At 37.2% G+C, this 17,490-nt stretch overlaps 1 protein-coding gene across 1 annotated transcript in view; it reads left to right on the forward strand.

The window, feature by feature from the left end:
- Positions 1–7,383: 7,383 nt before the first annotated feature.
- LOC117513073 (teashirt homolog 2) overlaps positions 7,384–17,490 on the forward strand; it is a 199,002-nt gene continuing 188,895 nt past the window's right edge. Inside the window, exon 1 of the mRNA XM_034173399.1 lies at positions 7,384–7,387. The gene's annotated coding sequence lies outside the window, so the exon portion shown is untranslated. The remainder of the gene's footprint in view (positions 7,388–17,490) is intronic.

The raw sequence follows: 17,490 nt of genomic DNA on the forward strand, positions 1-17,490 counted from the left end.
CTTTTTGTGAAAGTCAGACGACGTCCCGGATCAACAAAGCCTTCACGTTGGAAATGATCTGGTTGATTCAGCCTGTCGATCGGCGCTCGGAGCGCGGCGGGCTCTCAGACACTGTGGGCGGTCTTTAAACTGTCTGGAGCACTCCTTAATCTGTGTAATCCCATAAAATCGTCCCTGAAAGCCATATTAATTTTCTGAATGGTGTCCACCTGGAGGTCTCTCACAGTTTCTGGAAAAAATTTGATGCAGCAAAGCTCCAAATCGTTCAGACATTTATTCGCAATAAAAATCTCATGAGAGGGGTGGACCACTGCTCAGACAAAGCCTGCTCACAGGCAAATGACGCAACCAACAGGTGTGAAAAAACTCACGCATGCGCACAAAGGTTCAAGCTTGGCTGATGCAATCACACGTGATTCAAATCCATAGGGTTTTTGCAAAAAATAAAAAGGTCCGATACTTTTTGGACAGTCCTCGTATTCACACCCTTTGCTCAGTACTTTGTTGATGCACCTTTGGCAGCAATTGAAGAGTTCAGATGCAAAACCCAGTAAGTCCTTTTGTTCAAATAGAGAAAAATGCAGTTGAAAATGGAGAGTTAAAGGAAATCCTATGCGGAAATGCACAGACTTTCATCAATAACATGAAAACACCTTGTTCAAATTCTTTCATATTTTGCACACTGATGATCCCATTGACAGCCAAGTACATGTTGGCCTCAACTAAAAATTTATGGTTTTGGAGATACTGGGTTTTGCATCTACACTCTTCAATTACAGCCTCACGTCTTCTTGAACATGATGCCACAAGCTTGGTGCACCTATCTTTGGGCAGTTTGGTCCATTCCTCTTTGCAGCACCTCTCAAGCTCCATCAGGTTGGATGTGGAGCGTCGGTGCACAGTCATTTTCAGATCTCTCCAGAGATGCTCAGTCTGATTCAGGTCTGAGCTCTGGCTGGGCCACTCAAGGACATTCACAGAGTTGTCCTGAAGCCACTCCTTTGATATCTTGGTTGTGTGTTTAGAGTGAAAGATGAAAGATGAACCGTCGTCCCAGTCTGAGGTCAAGAGCGCTCTGGAGCAGGTTTTCATCCAGGATGTCTCTGTACATTGCTGCATTCATCTTCCCCTCAATCCTGACTAGTCTCCCAGTTCCTGCTGCTGAAAAACATCCCCACAGCATGATGCTGCCACCACCATGCTTCACTGTAAGGATGGTGCCTGGTTTCCCCCAAATAAGACGCCAAAGAGTTCAATCTTTGTCTCATCAGACCAGAGAATTTTGTTCCTCCTGACCTGAGAGTCCTTCAGGTGCCTTTTGGCAAACTCCAGGTGGGCTGCCATGTGCCTAAGGAGTGTCTTCCATCTGACCACTCTGCCATACAGGTTTGATTGTGGATTGCTGCAGAGATGGTTGTACTTCTGTAAGGTTCTCCTCTCTCCACAGAGGAATGCTGGAGTTCTGACAGAATGACTGTCATGTTCTTGGTCACCTCCCTGACTAAGGCCAGCTCTAGGAAGAGTCCTGGTGGATCCAAACGTCTTCCATTTACAGATGACAGAGGCCACTGTGCTCATTTGGGTCATTCAAAGCAGCAGAAATGCTTTTGTACATTTTATATGTAGACAGATGTGTGCCTTTCCAAATCATGTAGAATCAACTGAATTTACACCAGGTGGACTCCAATTAAGCTGAAGAAACATCTCAAGGATGAACAGGAGGCACCTGAGCTCAATTTTGAGCTTCATGGCAAAGGCTGTGAATACTTATGTATGTGTGATTTCTTAGTCGTGTTTTTTTAGTAACTTGCAAGGTCTAAAAAAAACTTTTAGCACATTGTCATTATGGGGTATTGTGTGTAGAATTTTGATCCATTTTGAAATAAAGCTGTAACATAACGTGGAAAAAGTGAAGTGCTGTCAATACTTTCCGGATGCAATGTATGGCCACCAATAAATTGCCACAAATAATTGCTAATGCAATCTGAATTATGAAAGGTCTATTTGGTATTGGGGTGTACACTATTATTATTATCCATCCACCAGTTTTCTGTAGTCATTCTTTTTCAGCAGGTTACTAAAAATTACTGCTCTTATGATATCCATATAAATCCATCATTTTAATATGAAATAAACTAATACAATAACTGATTCTAGCTTTGATGAGACCATTCACATACAAGTTATCATTTTAAAACCAAACATGTTTCTTTGCTCAGATGCATCATGTGGAAAGCTTTTTTTTTCCCCCACTCTGTATTCACTTTTTCTGATGCACATAACAGCCGTGGCAGCACCGAATCAAAAGTTGTTACCATAATAATGGAATAAGAGAAGAAGTATGAGGCAATAACACCTGTCAAAAAGAGAACGACTAGTACCCACTTGTCAGCTACCGCATTAGGTACAAACAGTGGAACAAAATCACAATGGTGTCTATTTCTATAGTACACTGTAAAATAGTGAGTTCTGACTGAAGTGAAAAAAGCTCCAAAGATCTCTGTCATCTGTTACATTCAGCCCCGAGGACAAACACAATGAATCCCACAAAATCGCTTTAACTCCGCTTTCAACAACAACTACAGCTTGTTCAGGCTCGCCTACTTTCAACTAAACTCTGTTTTTCACGCAGTATACAGAGCTACTGTATACTTACTGTGTGTAATCAAGAATACACTTTGTTTCTGTGAGCTGCTGAATGAAGCCAGTCTTCAAACAGATTACACATAAAAAAAAAACATGGGTCTCAAACTGACCACCTGGGGGCCAGGTAAGGAAAGCAGTCTTAGCTGAGCTTCATGATTACATCTCTGTTGTATATTTGCAGTGTGAATATCCAAGCTGCAGTGCCTTTCAAATGTATTGGGCCCCTTAGTATTTCATGCATTTTAATTTGTTTATGCCATTTCAAATACAAAAAGTAAATCAGGCTTCTCAGTATGAAATTTTCTAAAATTATCTTCCTTAAACTCAAACTCAAAGCAAATCTCTACTTGATGTAAATTAATTAAAAATATTAAAGCCAAGTTGATGGGTTGCATAAGTAATGGGCCCCTTTGGTATAATACCTGTAAATAATCAGTTTCATTGCCAGTTTTCTTCAGACAAGTCAGGGGATGGATACATGAACATTTCCAAGTCACTGAATATGTCTTGGACTTTATTTACATCAGTTTGACAAATGTTACTTGTAAGTGACTCATAAGTTGACATACACGCAACAGTGTCTAGCATACCCAAAACTTATGAGTAACTTGCTTTGCACCTATGTGTAATTTGTCTCCAACACATATTGACATATGTAGACATATGTAAATGTATGTAAACATATGCAGACGTACTTGACATATTCATGGCGACCACAGAACTTACTGAGCATGTCAGCTATCATATAATGGCTTATTATGTGTTTTCACAACAGGTACCAAAATAATCAACCTGCACTGTACCATTTTTTCAGCACCTTCGGCTGGAGTCCCAAAATAATGGACCAGTTACAAAAGGGAGGCGCTAAACTGTGGCTGTGCATTGATTAGCTCAACAACTGAAAGCTAAGTATATTTACAATTCTTTTGACACTCATCATCACAGCCTGATGAAAACGTATCCACATAAAGTGTCCTTATTTTGGAAAATGACGTCTGAAAATACTAAAGAACCATGTCAGAGTGTTTCTCAGCCTGAACCAGAGAACGCTGGCACTTTGTGCCACAATAAGAGAATGAACTTATTTTAAAAGTTGAAAGAGTCACAGCACCTCATTCATTCACATCAGCGTTTACCACAGACGTCAGTCGATGGTTCTCTTTGGCCTCCTTGTGGAGCAGCGAGGCCGAGTGACTGCGTACGCATGTTTGATGAAGTGCATGTCAGTATCTACAAGCTCCGCCTACCAAACAAAGATTACTGCTGGTAATGGTTGAGTTTCCAAGGCAAACACAACCATTCTGACCCATACCATACTGTGCCATACCAAGTCTGACCAATTAGGTGGAAACACTGATGTTGGCATACGCTGGTTAAGTCATCATGGTGTGACAGGCCCATTACAGCCATGACATACTTTTTTGTAGTGACGTTTTTTAACTCATACACAAGGTGCACGATGAAGAACTTACAAAAATAACTCTCGCTCTCGGGTGGATCCTCATTTGTATTTCATTTTATATTCTGTAAATTTTACATTCATTTAGCTTTATGTTTAGCCATGTTAGCTTTGTAATAAGTTACCTATACAGTCAGATCGCTATCCTGGAAGTTATAGAGTTAGCTTTATATTCAGTTACTTTTACATTTACCTTTATGTTGAGTTATCCTAACTTAATATTAAAGTTAAATATTTAGCCAGCTGGCTACTCTGGTACTTATTCTATATTAAATTAAATTTGTATTCAGTTAGTTGTACATTCAGTTAATGTTACATTTAGTTATGTTAGTTTTATATTAAGTTAGCTATGTAGTCAGTTAGCTACTCTGATATTTTATATAGAGTTATTTGCAGTGAATTTTATGGTCAGGTTAGCTGTTAGCTACACATTCACTTAGTTTGAGCTTTAATTAGCTTCATATTCAATTGACATGAGTTTTCATGAGTTTTATGTTCATTTTTCTTGGCATCTAGACCTCACCTTCTATATATTTAGTTAACTTAAAGTGTACCTGGCTTCATATTCATTTACGTTTTGAGTTAGCTATACATGTGCTCAATTAGCTTATTCAGTAACATTTACATTCAGTGACATTTAAGTTGTGATAGCTTTTCACTTAGCTATTCGGGCAGTTCTTTTTTCTTGAGCTATTTTATTGCTAGATTTACACTCCATTTTATTTTCATTCAGCTTTTTATTCAACTTAACTTCAGTTAGCTTTATATCCAGCTAACCTTATTTTCCATTAGTTTTATGTTGAAGTTTGTTAGCTCTCAGACCTGACCTGCCATATATTTTCTGTTGTCTTTATGTTTATCTAGCTTCATAGTTAAAGTTTAACTTAGCTACATGTATATTCATGTAGCTTTATATTCAGTTTTAACTTCATTTAGCTTTGTATCCTGTTTAAGTTACGTTAGCTTTATAGCCAGCTTACAAAGTTTGAGTTAGTTATATGTATCTTCAGTTGGCTTTATATTTACTTTTACATTTGGTTTGCTCCTTGGTTAGTTGTATCAATTTCGAGGGCAGGTTGGTGCAGCAGTGGGTAGCACTCATATCATATACCTATAAATGATATGCCAATATGATTGGATAAAACACTAAAGAATAAATAGCAATACACCCTTTTCGCAGATGGGTAATATTTTTTATACCACCCGAGTAAAACCCACAGAATGAATGTCGCCTTGGTAATCAGCCAATCCGGACAGCGGAGCGGTGCCATGACAAAGAGGCACGGTCAGAGGAACTGTGAAATATTGGTGAGTATTAATAATTTCTTACGTGTCCAACCTCGTAGGTTGATCATTAAAATTAAATTTGTTAGTTCTAAAAGCCATCATAATTATTTATAGGAAAACGTTCTATTTTTTTTCTACTAAGGTTTGAACTTTGAGTGTTTACACAGGAGAGAAAAGTGAGAAAATGTTAATGCCTGTTTGAGAAAAGTGTATATAGTGTGTAGTGAGGGGTTATACAGCCTTAAAACATCTATAATAATTGTAAGAAATAACACTGACTACTTCGCGGATTTCACCTGTTGGGTGTATGGTTTTCTTCAGGGTGTATAAAGCCATATTCATTGGTGAACAACTTTTGCCTCGCAGAATAAAGGTTATGGGTTTGGATCCACCAAAGCACAATTCTTACCGTGTGGTGTTTGCATGTTTCCTTTGAACAATCCTGATTCTTCTTGGGCTTGAGACTCCAGCCACTGTAAAAGACACTTACTCCGTCTGAAACCACATGAAGGTGGAGACTGATGCTTCTAACATAACGAAGAGGCAACATGTGATTGAGTATGTACACTTTGGCTGGATGTAAACTGATGGACTGGCCCTCCTGAAAGGACCCAACCACCCAGTGTTCACTGGATAATTTGAGTTTGAGCCCATTGGTTTAAAGTATTTTTCTAAAAGTGTTTTAATGCCAAACGTCTGTCTTTTTATATTTCCTTATTAAATTGTCACTATTATGTTACTGCCATGTCTTCTTGTTCAGTCATGTTAGTCTCTATGTTTCAGACATCCACAGAATATCTAACAGTTCTTTGTTTTTAGCTTTAAATTTCACAAGTGCTACATGATAAAAATCAAGCAGCTGCTTTTGACTGTATGCACATGTTGATGTTCTGCTTTGAAATGGATGAAACAAGACTTCAATCACAGGCTGTCTATTGTACATGAAATTTAATCTCTGAATTAAAGACAGGTTTGGATCGCCTACACTGTCCTCCTTTCACTGTGTGTGCTGCCTTATAATTAGACTCACTTTTGTCAAACAGTTGTGAATAAATGGATATGAATGAGGCCAATACTGCGATTTTGGAATCAGCCTCAGTTTTTGAGATTAACTGGATAACAATCAGAGAATCTTAAAGTGAATGAAGATGTGTTTGAAATCCTTTGAAGCCAGATTTGACAGAGGGTATTGCAAATTAGAATTTTTAAAAATGAATTCAAGAATATGGCTGTATATCTACATATATTGTTCTGGAGATAAATCATAGGCATGATTTTAATAATCATAAAGCAAATATAATGCAAAATAAATTGATCTGAATATCAAATAATTTATAATAACGAATGCTAAACATTAACAAAATAAATGTCTTGTGTGACTTCTCTTTACCTTTTATATCAATTTGTAATTTTCAAGGCAATTTGCATATATTAGAGGTCAAAGGTCAATAATGTACTCTGTATTATATAATTGACATAGATCCAATATTTCGCCAGCAGTAAGCACATAGTGATGATGTCAAGGAAAAACTGCTGTTTAACATAGTGGAGCAGATAACTGTAACAACTGTTAATTTCTGGAAACAAGCACCAAAGTTGTCACACATACTCCTTGGACACTCTTTTGAATACCCAACTGGGCACTTGAATTTTTGATAGATGACCAGGTAGGGGTCAATTAAAAAATTAGACAGGAGTCAACATTTTAAAATAATCCAATCATATTGAAAACTACACCACGTTATTTGTCTGAACATAAACATTCCAAAAAAGGTATAGTTTGGACTATCTGTGACTGAATGTTATGAAGTTATGGGGTAAAGACAGGAAGAATGGTGACAAAGGTCAGTTTCAGATTGTACAGGGGTCAAAACTTAAAGTTGCTCCAAATTTGGTAAAAAGCCGCGCAAATTATTGGTTGAGCTAATAAGATTAATAAATGGAATAGTGTTGACTGTGTTGAATGCTTAGTCTCCAAAGTAAACATCAAACAATGTCGACGTCCATTGGATTCTATGACATGTGACACATTTTAACCCGTAATGTGACAGCTAAGCATGACACATAGTGCAAACTATTCTTTTTAAAAACCCAATTACCTCAACCAATAATTTGCATTACAATTTATCAAAGTGGAGCAACTTTAACTTTTGACCTCTGTACAAACTGAAATTGACCTTTTTCACCATTCTTCCTGTCTTTACCCCATAACTCCATAGAATTCAGTTGTAGATAGTCCAAATTATACCTTTTTGGAATCTTTATGATCAGACAAATAATGGGGCATAGTTTTCAATATGATTGGAGCTTTTCAGATTTGACTCCTGTGTAATTCTTCAACTGACCCCTACCTGGTCACCTATCAAAAACTGAAGTGCCCAGTTGGGTATTCAAAAGAGTGTCCAAGGAGTGTGTGTGGCAACCTTGGTGCTTTTTTCCAGAAATTAACAATTGTTACAGTTGTCTGCTCCACTATTATGTGTAATTATTCAAGTGACCCCTACCTGGCCACCTACTGAAAATTCAAGTGGGCAGTTGGGTTTTTTCAAGAGTAATGTCTAAGGAGTATTTGTGTTGAATTTGGTGCTTGTTTCACCATTTGAAAGATTCCTCTGTAAATATTCTGTTATCTGCTGTGCTAACAGGAAGACACATCAAGCAGAACCAGACTCCATGAAGGGGCCATCTTCTGTAACCAGTGGTGTCTTTGCTGTCTAAAAATAGACAAAATAATTGATAACTGTTTATTTATTATTTATTGTTTTTGAAGACTAACAACTGAAATTTTCTGTCCTATTACTTGTACAATAATGAAGACAAACAAAAACAGTAAAAAAAAAAAAAAAAAAAAAAAAAAAAACATGTAGCCAAAAACACTAGAGTGCTTCCGGCATTTTGCTCAGGACTTACAGAGTGATTATTTAGGCTTTTTTTCCCCCTACCTCAGCATTATAATCCTGATCTGCACAAATATTATAATAGTTTTTGTTAAAGAGCTAATATTTTGTAAAACATCATAAAAACAAAGAAACAGAAAACAATCAATACAACTTTACCAAAAGGTCAAAAAAAATTTGCTCTTCTTATGTACTTCATATGTATTTCTCACACAGTTTTACACACTTTAACAGTCAGTTCAGATCCATCCAATTAGATAATGATATGTTGGAAATGTTCACAAGTGGGAGACGGCAGACACAAATGTCAGAGAGGAGAAAAAATAAAATAACACAGTATTATCATCTATCACACTGAAACCAGAGGAAAAATCCAGGCTCTTCTTACTATTCGGCCATTATGCTGAGGAAAGAAACAAAAGCACAACACAGACGTTTGACAAAAAATTGCCTGTTCTTCATTATACCAATTCTCTCCAATAAGATGATGTCATTAAATACAATCATACAAGGTACTGTTTATCTTTTCTGCATGTATGTAACCCTGGTAGTTAATAACAATGTAATAAAGTTGTGAGCTGTTAATAATAATAATAATAATAATAATAATAATAATAATAATAATAGCAATAATAATAACAATGTATTTATATAGCACTTTAAAAAATTACTAAGTGCTCTACACAATAAAACATCAAGGTACAACAATAAAACAAAATTCTACATCCAGCTTATTTTATCAAAATGCAGAACAAGCCTATTATTACTCAAAGCACGTAGATATGTTATCAAAAATAGTCCTGTTGTTATGGCATATGAGGGCCAACTGAGAGGTTTTGAACCAAGTGGTTCAAAATGCTGCAGCCAGAATTTTGACACAAAGCACAAAGTTCGACCACATTACACCCATTCTGGCATCTCTTCACTGACTTCCTGTCCCAGTGAGATTAGATTGTAAGGTTCTGCTACTAACCTATAAAATTATTCACGGACTGGCACCTCCCTACCTAGCTGACCTAATTAAACCTTACGTACCGGCCCGGGCTCTGTGTTCTCAGGGTGCAGGACTACTTTGTGTCACTAGGGTGAATAAGAAGTCTGTGGGTCACAGAGTTTTCTCTTATCGTGCCCCTGTTCTATGGAATGATCTCCCTGCGTCAATAAAACAGTCAGATTCTGTGAAGGTTTTCAAGTCCAGACTTATTTTCCCTTTCACATGACTAGCATACTGGTATGGTTTTGTTTTACACTTTTTACTCTTTTAATTAATTTTATTAGTAAACGGAGCGTGCCGCAGCCTCAACTTCTTCTTTTCAAATTCTGGGTCTTTTAGTGAAGCTTAGGGCTAGTGGCCGGCGATCACCTTAGTATTTCTTCTGTTTTTCTTGTTGTTTAATGCTGACAAATTATACTGTATTTTTTGTCTTTCTGATGCCTGTTTCTGTTTTTTCTCTCTGTTTAAGGTGCAGCTCCATCCAGAGATGGGTGTGGTATTTGTGCTGGAGACCCTCCTGTCCTGTGCACCAACAGCATTTCCTGTATATTTGTTTTGTGAATTGTTCTGTAATTTATGTCTGTATCATGGCCCAAGCAGAGGGTCACTCCTTTGAGTCTGGTCTGCTTGAGGTTTCTTCCTCAGAGGGAGTTTTTCCTTACCACTGTTGCTCTGGGGGTTAGTATAGTTTGACCTTACTTGTGTGAAGCGCCTTGAGGCAACTCTGTTGTGATTTGGTGCTATATAAATCAAAATAAACTGAAATTGAAATTAAAATATTTCATGATGATGACGAGTAATCACGTTGATTTTTAATAGATAGATAGATAGATAGATAGATAGATAGATAGATAGATAGATAGATAGATAGATAGATAGATAGATAGATAGATAGATAGATAGATAGATAGATAGATAGATAGATAGATAGATAGATAGATAGATATGAACTTTATTGTCAGATCATAGATCTGAAATTTGTTTTGCATGTTCAGCAGCTCTGTATAACACAAGGACAGATTGCAGATTGCAAATGCAATCAATCAATATTGATTGCATTTGCTCCTCTCTCAGTAGTGATCATCAGGTGCATATGTGATAGAGGCCAGCAGGAGTCGTTGTGCATGTAGTGGTCAAAAGTCCTCATTCACCCACAGCCAACGGATTACCCGGGCCACGCAGGCCAGAGTCCGGGTTTTAGCCGACTGGTCAGAGTGTCTGCCTCCTATGCTGGAGATCGTGAGTTCACATCCCAAGGGGAGTGAGTGGGAGGAGTCAACAACACAACACAGAGCAAGCCGCTGCACATACATGCATAAATTAAAGATACAATGTACACTTGCTGGCCACTTTATTAGGTACACCTGTTCAAATGCTTGTTAACACAAATAGCTAATCGCCAATCACGTGTTAAGCATCTAAACGTGGTGAAGACAACTTAACTGAAGTTCAAACTGAGTGTCCAAATGGGGAAGAAAGGGGATTTAAATCACTGAATATGGCGTGGTTGCTGGTGCCAGTATTTCAGAAACTGATAATCTACTGAGATTTTCACACACAGCTGTCTCTAGGATTTACAGAGAATGATCCAAAAAACAGAAGATATCCAGTGAGGGGCAGTTGTGTCAGATGTCAGAGGAGAATGAACAGACTGGTTGAATGGGCGAGTTTGTGATGCCGTCATGTCAATATGGACCAACATATCTGAGAAATGTTTCCAACACCTTGTTGAATCTATGCCACGAAGAATTAAGGCAGTTCTGAAGGCAAAAGGGGGTCCAACCCGGTACTAGGAAGGTGTACCTAATAAACTGTCCGGGCCAGTGAGTGTCTACGGTTTAGTGGTGTTTATTAGCAGAAATTGAACATAACATTCATAACGATGTGTTTTAATCAGCTGAGAATGAGCCTTTCTTATCGACATGGGCGCTGAAACAAAATCATGACTGACAATAGCATAGTAAATTCTGCAACCTAACCACTAGATGGCACTAAATCCAACACACTTTAGCTTTAAAAAGTGATTTGATAACCCCGCCTCACGCTCTCTGACACTGGGATAGGATCCAGCACCCCAGTGACCCTTATTTGGAGTAAGTGGGTATAGAAAATGGACAGATGAAATATTATCATGAGTCAGACTGCAGACTCGTGCCAGCAGCAGCAGTCATCCTCTCACATTGTTTTGCAGTTTCAGACACATTTATCACACATCTGAAACGTCTGAGCTCTGTCTTCTACGTGCTGTGCGCTTCTTCTCTCTCACTTTTCTGACTGCTTCGAACAGACGGGAATCAACTGTGAAGATGCTCTCAAATGATTAGAGGTCACTCATCAGGAGACACTTTGCTGAGGTGTTTTATTGGCACTGAGTAAAGACGGAGACGGTCCACAGATGACTCCTGGAATGTGGACACACTTCTTTGTTTTGGGCTGTTGGTTAACTGTGAAACAAACTCACATTAGTGAAAAGCTCAAGCAGACAGTCTGCGAGCGAACGCGTCTGCTTCCATTCTGTGTCAAAAAGGTTGTTCCATTCTGGATGAGAACTGAGATAAAAGGATTACTTATCTGCTTTTGAGCTTGTGGAAACATTTGTCTGTGAACACTGGCAGAATGTGAAATTCTGTTTATTTTTAATCAAATATTAAATACTGGTTTCACCCTGTCATCAAACAGAGTTCAAAGTGCGCTGACATCAAGTTTTATGTACAACACTCAGACAGCGTGCACTGCACATCTCAGATAAGATAACATTTTATTAACCCACAAGGAAAGAAATTCAAGAATGACACATAAAAATGGGGAAAAAGATAGAGACTGTAACTATGGTGCTGTACAAAAAATAAATCAATAATAAAAATTAGGCACCAGAGAACTCTGATGAAAATAATTTGATGTCATTTTTCTTTCTCCATCAGTGGGTCAACAGAAGATCTAATTTAACTCGTCCAAACTTTCTGTTATTTCATTATTGTCATTCATTTTCATTCATTGTCATTTTCATTAAAAATATTAAAACTGTATGGCCTTTCAGATTTTACAAAACTGACAAAATTTAGTTTCTACTGAAATCCAGACATCATAATGTTGGTTTATTTTTACATGTTGCAAAATTACAGCTCATTTTAATGAAGAGAACATATTTACCTGAGGGGATTCCTTAAGGAATATTTTATTTTCCTTTTAACGCTATCTGCAGGACGTGCATGTGCACATGCATGAGGTTTTGAAATTACTATAAGTTACTTTTGATCTTGTGTGATGCTCGTACACGGGACGTGCACGCTGACATCTGTAAGATGTCTTGTAAATCACTTCAGAGGTGTAATCTGGTTTCAAAAACAGAGTTTTTAGATTCAGAAGTGTTTATTTCTCACTAACCTTTGCAAAATAATGAGAACCATATTAGATTTATACAGAAATAAGCTGTTTGGGAGAGTTTTCCGCCATCTTGGATTATTGGAGGATTATTGGAAGAGTGGGGTACAATTAGTTATACCTAACAGCTAACGTTAGCTTATCTAGCCGGCCTTAGCAACGTTCATCGTAGCTTACAAAATAGTTGGTTCCTTTGTGTTTGATAACCCACATTAATTCATACTTTTGCCCACATTTATTTTATATGTATTTGTTAATACTGTTACTGTAGGTTTAACTACGCGATTATACTTTATACACTAATTACCGTTTTTGTATATCATGTTAGCTTGCTGGGTACGGTAGGCTTATTCACGGCTAATTTAGCTCTTCCACTAGCTTATTTTCACCATTTACAATTCTATTTTACATGGTGTACATTTTTAATGATTCATCAGTTTATGTGTTCCTTTAAAGATGTCAACATATAGTACCTACGTTCTTAGGTTTCCATTTGATAGCATAATGATTATACTTTTAATTTTCCTATAGTATGCTAACAGAGTTACTTTAGATAGACACCAGTACACTCACACACTCACAGCTTCTGCTTCTACAGCTTAGCCTACTAACTATATTTGATTTTACTACTAGTCTACATACTAATTACCTTTACTACAATCTTCTCCTGTGATGTCTTATCCTTCTTATGTCTTATTATTTATTATATTATATATACCTTTTTCTTGAGCTGCTTGAGTGTGTAGGGAGAGTTCCCATGGGATAAAAAAGCTTTTCAACCGACCATCCCTGGTTCTCAAGACCAGGCACCTAAGTGGCTCTACTCTACTCTTTTCTACTCTCCTATTTTACCTTCCTTTTTAGATATTTAGATATACCTTTGTATACTGGCATAGTTCCACCTTAGAATTGGAATATAATATACAAGATATACCTTACTGAATTTTCATACCTCTCTACTCTGATTGGCTGCTGCATTGTGCTTCCCAGCATCTCTCACACAAGTTTGGAAAGTCCCCACATGATCTATGAAGTCCATACAGTCACTATCACAGACTGTGTGGGTTGTTACCGAATGTATTTCAAGGCTGCCTGTTCATATAGATTTTTTCATTTGAATTTTTTGAACAGTCTAAGTCCCGAGTGAACAGTCCAGCCCAGTCTCACTTTTTTTTTTCGTACTCCCATAATGAAATGATTCACATTTTTGTGACTGGGGTTTTTTTTAACTCGCTATTACTAATCCTACTCCTCACCCCAACCCTAACCATACCCCCCCTCCCCCCCAATTTTGTGAATTTGTGCTGCTGTGACGAAAATGAGGTGCCTTTCATCACAATATCACAAACCAATAGATTAATGTATATTTCATGCTCCTGAATCACGACAGACTGGGTTGAACAGTCCAAGTCGAAGGCAAATTAGTGCAATAATCATGCTGTTTAATCAGCATCTTGTCACACCAGGAAGGCCAAGTTGCTCCCTAATACAGATTTCACCAAATTTGTCAACATAAATAAACCTTTTTTTTTTCTTTTTTTTTTGTGCATAGAAGAAGTCTGAGGTGTTTTACTTCAACCTGTGAAAAATGGGAGCCAAAACAAAAGTGCTGCATTTGGGCAATTCTACGCCGACGGAATGACATTGACAGCAACACCTGGCCATAGTTTAGCTTACAATTAAAAATTTGCTCTGACTGTTATTCTGTTGCCGCACAATTGCCCATTTATATTTTTATTGAGTGCATACAGACAAAGGCATTATGCATTTTAAAAGTGAAGTCACACATTTTATTTTTATTTATTGTTATTTATTCAAAATCATTTAATCATCTTTTTTGTTTTTTTGTAGTACTTCACATAAACCTTAACACAGCATTGTGTATTTAACAAACTCCACTAAACCTAAATGAAAACCAATTTGGAACACCAGGAAACAAAGATTTTTATCTCCACGCAACCAGCATCTTTCAAAATTTAACAAAATATAAAATTTGCATTGTTAAAATTTTGCTAATCCATCTATTGCACCGTAACATATGGACACTGGGCACCATGATGGCGTTTCTTATTTTGAAGACAACACCCCAATATTTGAATTTGTTGTTTAGCGTCACAATGCCCCACACATAAAGTTCTGTTGCAACAGGACCATGTGTGAGAGCTACTGCAGGTCATTAATGTCAATTTCTCATAAACCACCTTCAGTTCAAGTCAGAGCTTTTGGCAGCAAATCCAACTGGCCTCATAAAACCAGCTCAGGACTGAGACCTTACAGCGGCGGCCCCACAAAGTTTTTTTTTGTTTTGTTTTTAGTGTGGCTGGGTGTGAGCACAATTATTTATTGCTGAGAAAATGGGCTTTGTTGTAGATGCAGTAAATGGCAAGATAGATTGAGTAGATAGATTTTTTAAATTCTCACATTCAACACACAACTGACACCAAGAACAACTGCAACTGAAAAAGCCATTTCAATTATAAAATAAGAAAGCAAATAAATAAATAATATTGCATTGGCTATCTCGACAGTGATTTCACCTCTCTGGGACCTTTGACTTTGTGATCTTGACCTTTATACTACTTGTGTGATTGCGATACCTTTCAAGTGCAACAAAGGGACAATTTTTTAGGGTTCTGGTGCCTCCTGTCTTACTGTGTGGATGGTGGACTGCTTGAATGCTTGACAACCAGTACCCAGGGCAGTTACGTGGCATGGTGTGCGCAGCACCAGTGTGCGCTGACCTGACCTGACGGGTTATTTGGAAACAAGGGGTGCTACAGGAGGTGATGAGAGACCAATTACAAAAACATAGTAATGTGAATGGAAAATGTTGCCAATCTTATCATTGGGATTATGGTGGGGCTACTGAAATTCTTGGGGGTCAGGGTGAGAGTACAAACCCCCTTGTTCCAGTTAAGGATCATGGGGGGAGGGGCTGGGAAGCCGGGGGGAGGGGGGTGTTTGGTTAGAGCTTATCCCAGCAGTCATTGGGTGAGAGGCGGGATCATATGACTGTATATATACTGGACAGATCCTGCGTGATGTCACCCGCTGGCTTTCTATGGAGACCCTGAACAGCCGACATGACACCCTTTTCTGGGCGTCACCTTGTTGAGAGCCCCGTCCACACTGATTCACGATGAACTCATGATTGAAGAAAGGGGCAGAGTGTGGGTGGCCCCATGTGTGACAGAAAAAGCCTGAACACGCCCCTGAACACGCCCCTCTCCACAGTCTGAAACATAAGCTAACAGCTAACCTCTGTTCGGGCATTTACTAAATAATATTTTTGGGGACTTTATGGTGTTTCTCATAACCCCACAACAAGTCAGATTATTCCAGGTGTTTGTAATAAAATACCACAAACAATGTATATGTGTTGTCTTAATTCTGATGTGTGACATTATTATGGTAAACAAGTAATAACTGTGGATTAATTGCTGTATCTTGTCTGTGGAAATGTGAGTGTGGACGTAATCTCATTGTTGCACTTGTAATGACAATGACAACAAATCTCATGGTATTAACAGTAATAGAATATTCTGATAGAGCCTAGACTGTAGACAGGTATTTTGCAAACACTCTAAACACACACATTATACATGAATACACACATTAATATACTATGATAGGGAAGCAGATAGTGGCAGTAAAGTCAACTATTTTGAAGAGACAATATATGATTAGTCTATACATAAAAATTTGTATATATAAACAAAATACTGACTAATGAATAAATTATATATTTCTACATAAAATATAATAGATATAAGTTATATATCAGAGAAAATATATACAAATCAGAGTACACACACACACACACACACACACACACATATATATATAGAAAATGATAATATTTATAAATCACATAGAGTATCAATATACTGTACAAACTTGTTCGTGAACATTTTCCAGCTAAAAGCCCTAAAAGAGGTCTGTATATGGAGCTCTCTGCAGCTCTCAGCACCTTATTATAATACTACTAATAATAATATCCTGAAGAAAACCATACATATTAATTGGTAAAACAACTTGATAACAATTTTATCATATACCTATAAATGATAAATGTTGTATGGTTTTCTGAAGGGTGTAAAAAACCATGTTCATTGGTAAAACAACTTGATAACGATTTTATCATATACCTATAAATGATAAATATTGTATGGTTTTGTGAAGGGTGTATAAAGCCTTATTCATTGGTAAAACAACTTGATAACGATTTTATCATATACCTATAAATGATAAATATTGTATGGTTTTCTGAAGGGTGTATAAAGCCATATTCATTGGTAAAACAACTTGATAACGATTTTATCACATGCCTATAAATGATAAATGTTGTATGGTTTTCTGAACGGTGTAAAAAGCCTTATTCATTGGTAACACAACTTGATAACGATTTTATCACATGCCTATAAATGATAAATGTTGTATGGTTTTCTGAACGGTGTAAAAAGCCTTATTCATTGGTAAAACAACTTGATAACGATTTTATCACATGCCTATAAATGATAAATATTGTATGGTTTTCTGAAGGGTGTATAAAGCCATATTCATTGGTAAAACAACTTGATAACGATTTTATCACATGCCTATAAATGATAAATGTTGTATGGTTTTCTGAACGGTGTAAAAAGCCTTATTCATTGGTAACACAACTTGATAACGATTTTATCACATGCCTATAAATGATAAATGTTGTATGGTTTTCTGAAGGGTGTAAAAAACCATGTTCATTGGTAAAACAACTTGATAACGATTTTATCATATACCTATAAATGATAAATATTGTATGGTTTTGTGAAGGGTGTATAAAGCCT

The sequence above is a fragment of the Thalassophryne amazonica genome, chromosome 6 (assembly GCF_902500255.1).
Source record: "Thalassophryne amazonica chromosome 6, fThaAma1.1, whole genome shotgun sequence".
Taxonomy (NCBI): Eukaryota; Metazoa; Chordata; class Actinopteri; order Batrachoidiformes; family Batrachoididae; genus Thalassophryne; species Thalassophryne amazonica.